Source organism: Octopus bimaculoides, chromosome 16 (genome assembly GCF_001194135.2).
Source record: "Octopus bimaculoides isolate UCB-OBI-ISO-001 chromosome 16, ASM119413v2, whole genome shotgun sequence".
NCBI lineage: Eukaryota > Metazoa > Mollusca > Cephalopoda > Octopoda > Octopodidae > Octopus > Octopus bimaculoides.
This window is the reverse complement of record NC_068996.1, coordinates 20,893,431-20,900,967: the sequence shown is the minus strand read 5'-3', so window position 1 is coordinate 20,900,967 and position 7,537 is coordinate 20,893,431. Positions and strand designations below refer to the sequence as shown.

The following is a 7,537-nucleotide window of genomic DNA, read 5'->3' as shown; positions in this document are numbered from 1 at the left end:
ACACACACACACACAAAATTTTGAGCCTTGTGCCTATAGTAGAAAGAATTATTATTATTTACACTTGTTGCTGCTTTGATTTTATATAAGCTGTTGGAAGTCTCAGAGACCTCAAGTAACAACAAGCTGGACATTTTACTATGGGTGTTATTTATGATTAGAACTGATATATTGTACAGGAAGGAGACCACAGTCTGAGAACTAAGGTTCTGTTAAATTTGTAATATTTTAGTTTTGAAATCAGGTGATTTCAGGTTAACAATGTGTGACTCTTTACATTCTGAGTTTAAATACTGCCAAAGTTGACTTAGCCTATCATCCTTTTGGGGTCAATAAAATAAGTGTCAATAGAGTACTGAGGTCAATGTAATTGACTAATATTCTCCCCTAAATTTTAGGTTTGTACCTGCAGTAGAATACATTATCATCATCATCAATCATTGTTATTATAATTTTATAATTATTATTATTATTATCATTATTATTATTATCATCATCATCATCATCATCGTTTAACATCCGCTTTCCATGCTAGCATGGGTTAGACGATTTGACTGAGGACTGGTGAAACCAGATGGCTACACCAGGCTCCAATCTGATTTGGCAGAGTTTCTACAGCTGGATGCCCTTCCTAACGCCAACTACTCAGAGAGTGTAGTGGGTGCTTTTACGTGTCACCCGCACGAAGGCCAGTCAGGAGGTACTGGCAATGGCCATGCTTAAATGGTGTTTTTTACATGATGCCACCTGCACAGGAACCAGTCCAGTGGCACTGGCAATGATCTCGCTCGAAAGTCCTTACACATGCCGCGGGCACAAATGTCAGAAAGGCGACGCTGGGCACAGGTGCCATATTATTATTATTATTATTATTATTATTATTATTATTATTATTATTATTATTAAGGTGACAAGCTGGCAGAATCATTAGCACACCAGGCAAAATGCTTAGCGGTATTTCGTCTGTCCTTATATTCTGAGTTCAAATTCTGCCGAGGTCAACTTTACCTTTCATCCTTTCATGGTTGATGAAATAAATGCCAGTTATGCATTGTGGTCGATGTAATCGACTAGTCCCCTCCCACAAAATTTCACGCCTTGTGCCTTTATAAGAAAGGATTATTATTATTATTATTATTATTATTATTATTATTACTATTATTATTAGGTATGACTGTGTGATAAGAACTTTGCTTCCCAATCATATGGCTCCAGGGTTAGCTCCACAGTGTGGTACCCTACTATATCCTTGGGTCAACCAAAGCCTTGTGAGTGGATTTGATAGATGGAAACTGAAAGAAGCCCGTTGTATGTATATATATATATATATATATATATATATAGTAAATGAAAGATAAAATATACTAGAATTTTAATTATTAATTACGACAATTGTATCAACACATCTAGCATCGGTTGGGTGGGACACTTAATAACTGGTTCAGGAGCATCTGGTGGTGCAGATGTGTCTCATCGGGTAATAAACAGATACAACTCATTCAAATAACAGTTCCACAATGTATCTTCTCATTTCGTAGAAAGAAAAGCAAAACGAAGAAAATACCTTTATTTATATAGAACATCAGAAATAAAATCACAGATGCAAAATACAGCAAGAAAATATATATATATATATATATCATCATCATCATCGTCGTTTAACGTCCACTTTCCATGCTAGCATGGGTTGGACGATTTAACCGAGGACTGGTGGACCAGGTGGCTACACCAGGTTCCAATCTGATTTGGCAGAGTTTCTACAGCTGGATGCCCTTCCTAACGCCAACCACTCCAAGAGTGTAGTGGGTGCTTTTACGTGCCACCAGCATGAAGGCCAGTCAGGCGGTACTGGCAACGGCCACGCTCGAAATGGTGTATTTTACGTGCCACTGGCACAAGTGCCAGGAAGGCAACGTTGGTAACGATCACGCTGATGCTATGTACTGGATCGATCCCAAAATCTAATCAGTTTGTGCCAGTCACAAGGACCAACATCCCTCAAAGTCTCATCTGAATCCATCCAGCAGTTCTTGAGATATCTTGTCCATGGACAAACAAACAAACATGACTGAAAACAGTATCGCCACCTTCGCTAAGGTGGAGGTAATAATGATAATAATCCTTTCTGCTATAGGCACAAGGCCTGATATTTGGGAGAGGGGTATAATCGGTTACATTGATTCCAGTGTTTCACTGGCACTTAATTTATCAACCCTGAAAGGATGAAAGTCAAAGTCGACCTCGGCAGTGTTTGAACTCAGAATGTTGTGACAGATGAAATACCACTAAGCATTTTGCCCGGCATGCTAATGATTCTACCAGCTCACCACCTTAATAATAATGATAATATGGGAAGGTACGCAAATGTAACTGGAAACATTGTCTGGGGGGTCAGTTCAGACTTCCATTGCTAGAAGCCACTTGATGCAAGCCTCAGACATCAGTCTGCCAACAGGTGGCAGTGTGTGAGGTCATACTGCCATGTGGTGCGTCATTGTTTTGCAGTGCTTTTCCCCTGTTCATCAATTTTTGTGATGGCAGAAATGAAGGAACAGCGTCTTTCCATGAAATTCTGTTTCCTGCTGGGAAAAACCGGAGCCAAAACAATTGTAATGCTTCAAACAGCTTATCACAAGTAAAAACAAGTTTACAAGTGGTTTTCACGCTTTAGGAATGGTCACTTATTGCTTGAAGACCAACCTTGTTCAGAGCAACTGTTGACCTCCCAAATGGATGAAAACATCATGAAAATTCATAAACTGATCTTGGAGGACCGTCATCAAGCAATTGACGAACTTGTTGATATGACTGGTATGTCCTGGAGATCCTACCAATGAATTTTGAGCAAGGAATTGTGAATGAAAAGAGTTGCAGAAAAATTTATGTCTGACTTGCTTATGGAAAATCAAAAGCAGTCACAACTGAATGTGTGACCCATAAACTGAAAGAACAGATGTAAGTTAATCAGACCTTTTTTCAAAGGTCATCACTGGTGATGAGAGTTGGTACTACGACCTGGAAACAAAACAGCAATGAAGTCAATAGGGGCATTCAATGTCACAACACCCGAAAAAAGTGTGTCAAATGAAGTCCAATGTCAAAATCATGCTGATTTGTTTCATCGATGTGAAAGGAATTGTCTACACAGAATTTGTTCCTCCTGGTCAAACTGTTAACCAGACATTTTACTTGGATGTTCTGAGACTTTGCGAGACACAGTGAGCTGAAAACGCCCCAACCTGTGGCAAAATGGAAAGTGATCGTTTAATCACGACAATGCACCTGTGCACACCACCTTGAGCGTGAAACAGTTTTTGACCAAGAATAGCATGACTCTGATTACCCACCCTCCCTCTTCACCTGACCTTGCTCCCTGCAACTTTTTTTTGTTCCTCCAAATGAAAAAAAAGTCGTTAAAGGAAAACGTTTTGCAGATGTGGAAGAGGTGAAGAAGAAAATAATGGAGGCATTAAAAGGCTTCACTTGACAAGAGTTCCAGGACTGCTTCGAACAGTGAAAAAACACATCTGGACCGATGCATTGCTTCAAATGGAGAATACTTTGAAGGTGATAAAAGTGTAAACATGTAAAACTGAGTGAATAAACCAATATTGCAAAATTCTGGTTTCTTTTGGATACCCACCTCATAATAACAATGACAACAATAATGACAATGATGGCTTCTTTCTTTTTGAGAATATTAGTGATATTAAAATTGGTATGCCAGATGATAATTTCATAATCTGTTGACCTGTCATTAGAATCTATACTTACATCTACATTGTGTTGTTCCAAGTGATCTTCAGTCTTCATCAGATTTGGACCGGGAACCTTGTATTTCTAAATGAGAGTAAACATTCTTATCTACTTTGACATTGACACATGAGAAGAAAAGATAAGCAAAGTATGAGGACGTGTTCCCTTTTGAGGTGTGGTTGTGTATTCAGTTACGTTGTCCTCATCATCATCATCATCATCTCCAGAAACACAGTAGTTTTAATAATAAATTGAAAACTCATCACTCTGTGGTCTGTACTCATTCACCCACTTACGATTCCTTTGTTTGTGGTTGCTATTATTTTTGTTAAAACACAATGTCTGCCTGATCAAGCAAGCATGTGCTGAAAGAGATTTCCAATCATGAACATTGTCATCTTTTTCAGGCATAATGTATCTTGGACTATATTATCAAATATGTCTGTTTTTAAGACAGTAGTGTTTGCTGTCATCTTTTTTTTTTGGGGGGGGGGTTCAGACATAGTGTATCTTTGACTACATTCAAATGTATCTGTTTTTAAGACTAGTGTTTGTTTGAATTGAGAGGATTCTGGCTGCTAGTTATATCAGGTTGAACAGCCACATAGAAGTTCCCTCATAGACCCATGTGAGTTTGTAGTTAAGTGCATGTTGTACTGTGGGTGAAACTAGCATCATGTAATTTGAAGTAAAATTAAAGTAAAATGATAATGGCTAGCATTTAGGGATATTGTTTATTATCATTTTCATCATTGGTTTTAGATTCTTGGAAATATTTTATATAATATATTCTTCCATGTCCTATTTTCTTCAGACATTTATCTTATTGAGATTAATTTCTCTTGTATTATTTTCTCGCAATTATTATTAGCAAGATGATTGTAATCATTGTATATTGCTACAGTTCGCTGTCCTTTATTCTTCTCCTCACACTGATGAATAAAAAATATGAGAGGATTGAGGACTCTACTTTCATTTCATTATCAAGATTTAAGGCCGACACGAGGAGTTATGTCCCTTATGCAATGTAGTGACTACGGTGTGCTAAGAGTTTGAATATTTATGTGTGAATAAACACACATTTAGTCTTTTTCTTATGGTGGTGCATAATTTAACAGAGCCATCAGAGCATTTGATAGAATATCTTGCAGTATTTGTTCTGAGGTCAACTTTTTTATCTTCTCGGGGTTGATAAATAAAGTGCCAACCCAAGACAGGGGATTGGTAATAGGACCTACGAGATGACAGGGAGTGGGTTAGTCTGTACGTTGCAAAGAAGGGGCTTGTATCTATCTGCTAGTCTCCTCCCTAAAAAAAAAAGAATCTCAGTACCCTTTAAAGTTTGAAATAAGACACCATCCCATAGTCATATTCTTCTCAGAGGCCCTGAGTAGCAGAATTGTTATTGTGTCATCTGTTCCAGCTCTTCGTATACTATATCTAGAATCCACCAACTATCTTCGTGACAGTTATAAGACCTGATGAAGTGTTCAATTGATCACATCATCAACATGTGAAATGAGATCAGTGATAGGACAGAAAAATAATGTATACTTATAAGTGCGTCTATCATCAAAGAACATTTTGTTTTTAACATGCCTATGTGACATACTTAGCAATAATATCCATTAATTCCTCTCAAACCTATAGTTAGAACCCCAAAGACCAGAATATCATGATATTGCAAATGAATGCATCAACCATGTTAACTACCTTTATTTGCCTGGTTCTCTCAGACTCTAACACTCTTCAAACTTGAAGAGAGAACACCAGTACAACACATGAAATTTAAAAGGATCTTAAGAAACAAGATGATTGTAATAATTAACACCATGATAATTCATTTACTGAACATATTTCTTTTGAAATTTGAAATGTTTTAGCCTCAAATCTCAATATAAAAACTTTAAACATATTCATATATATATATATATACACACACATATATATATATACACACATATATATATATATATACATATATCAAATTATAATGAGTGAATCATAATTTAATCCTGTATCACCAGTGGATATCATATGAACAGGTTTCTATGTGGTCAGTCAATCTGTTATAAACAGCAAATACATCTCCCTAGGTCCTCAACCCATTTGATACTGGAAGATCACCTTTCATTTTATGATACAGATTTCTTGTTTTAAAGTGATCTAAATTTTGAAAATTCCTATTAAAATTTCATGTTAATTCATGTTCCAAGTATCAACTTAATAATGATAAAGATATTTTATTCTATTCTTTATTATTTCTGGAATTAATTGAATGAAAAAATATGGTAACACGGGTTCAAAAAAGAATCCATTGAATAATGTACTCTTAAATACACTGTACTTGAAAACATGTAAAGATGAGAAATTCACGGCTGGAACATATTTGACTGTTTGATTGATTACACCACAGTATGCTATATTTCACTGTACTTTGTGCATGACCAACACACTTAATTGTCAACAGTCCAGTCTACTTAGCTGTAATTAGGTACCACAGTGTGGTATAGTTCATTGTGTTGTGTCCATGATCAAAACACTTAACTGTCAGGAGTCTAGTCTACATAACAGTAGTGAACTATAGCATAATGTTGTGTGGTTCACTACATACTTGACAAAATAGACACGTGTGAGCAGCCATAAGTTAACATAGTGTGTTGGCAAGTATTATTCAACCAAATTACCTTTTGTTGGTTATCTCCTAGGTTATTTTGTGTATGTACCAACAGCATTACACTCCTATAAATTTGTCTTCTAATGTAGACCTCACTTGATCTTTCATCATCATCATCATCATCTTCGTTTAACGTCCGCTTTCCATGCTAGCATGGGTTGGACAATTTGACTGAGGACTGGTGAAACCAGATGGCTACACCAGGCTCCAATCTGATTTGACAGATTTTCTACAGCTGGATGCCCTTCCTAACACCAACCACTCCAAGAGTGTAGTGGGTGCTTTTTACGTGCCACCGGCGAAATATGTATTGGTTATGTGTCAGGAAAATGTAGTATTGTATATATGTATATAGCGGCGTACATACACTTTGGTCTCTTATATGTAAGTATATATATATCTAAATTTTGCACAACTTTGTTATTCTTTTTATTCTTTCATTCTTTCCTTCTTTCTATCAGCCCCTTCACACTTACTCTGTTCATTCCACTCTTCCTACTTTCACTCCCCCTCTTTCACATTTCCTGGCCTTCTCTTCATGCTTACCTTCCCTCCTCTTCCACTTCACTCTGTCCCTTACATTTTTTTCTCACCTCTCCTTAATTCTTCTATCCCTCTGCCTCTCTCTCTTCTCTTCCCACATGACTGGTGTTTGGCCAAGCCTGACCTTTCTTTTTTGGCTCAACTACCATCTGTGCAACATCTATATTCCTCCCTGTGCCTGTCAAATCTTATGTCCCTGCCGTAAATCTTTACTTCCACACACGCCAGCTTAATTTAATTCATCCTTAGTCAAAAGGCACCTGTTGTTAATGTCCTGTTATTTATATTTGTGTACCATTTCTCTGTTTTTTTCCGTCCTTGCTTTCTTCCAAGGAATCTAGTGCTCTTAGCTTAGTTTTTCCTTGGGACTGGCTAGATTGGAGCAATCTCGAGTAAACCAGCCAAAATTGCAAAGAAAACTCCAAATGACCTGTCCTTGTTTTCTTTGTATCGTCTGTCTGGATGTTTTGCATTCTTGTCCCATTTTTGTATTTTATATATATATATAATATATGTGTGTGTGTGTGTGTGGTGTGTGTGTGGTGTGTGGGTGTGTGTGTG

At 37.0% G+C, this 7,537-nt stretch overlaps 1 protein-coding gene across 1 annotated transcript in view; it reads left to right on the top strand.

Annotated features, from left to right (window-relative positions):
- Window positions 1–7,537, top strand: part of LOC106872839 (exocyst complex component 8) — a 108,283-nt gene that overhangs the window by 28,136 nt on the left and 72,610 nt on the right. The window lies entirely within an intron of this gene.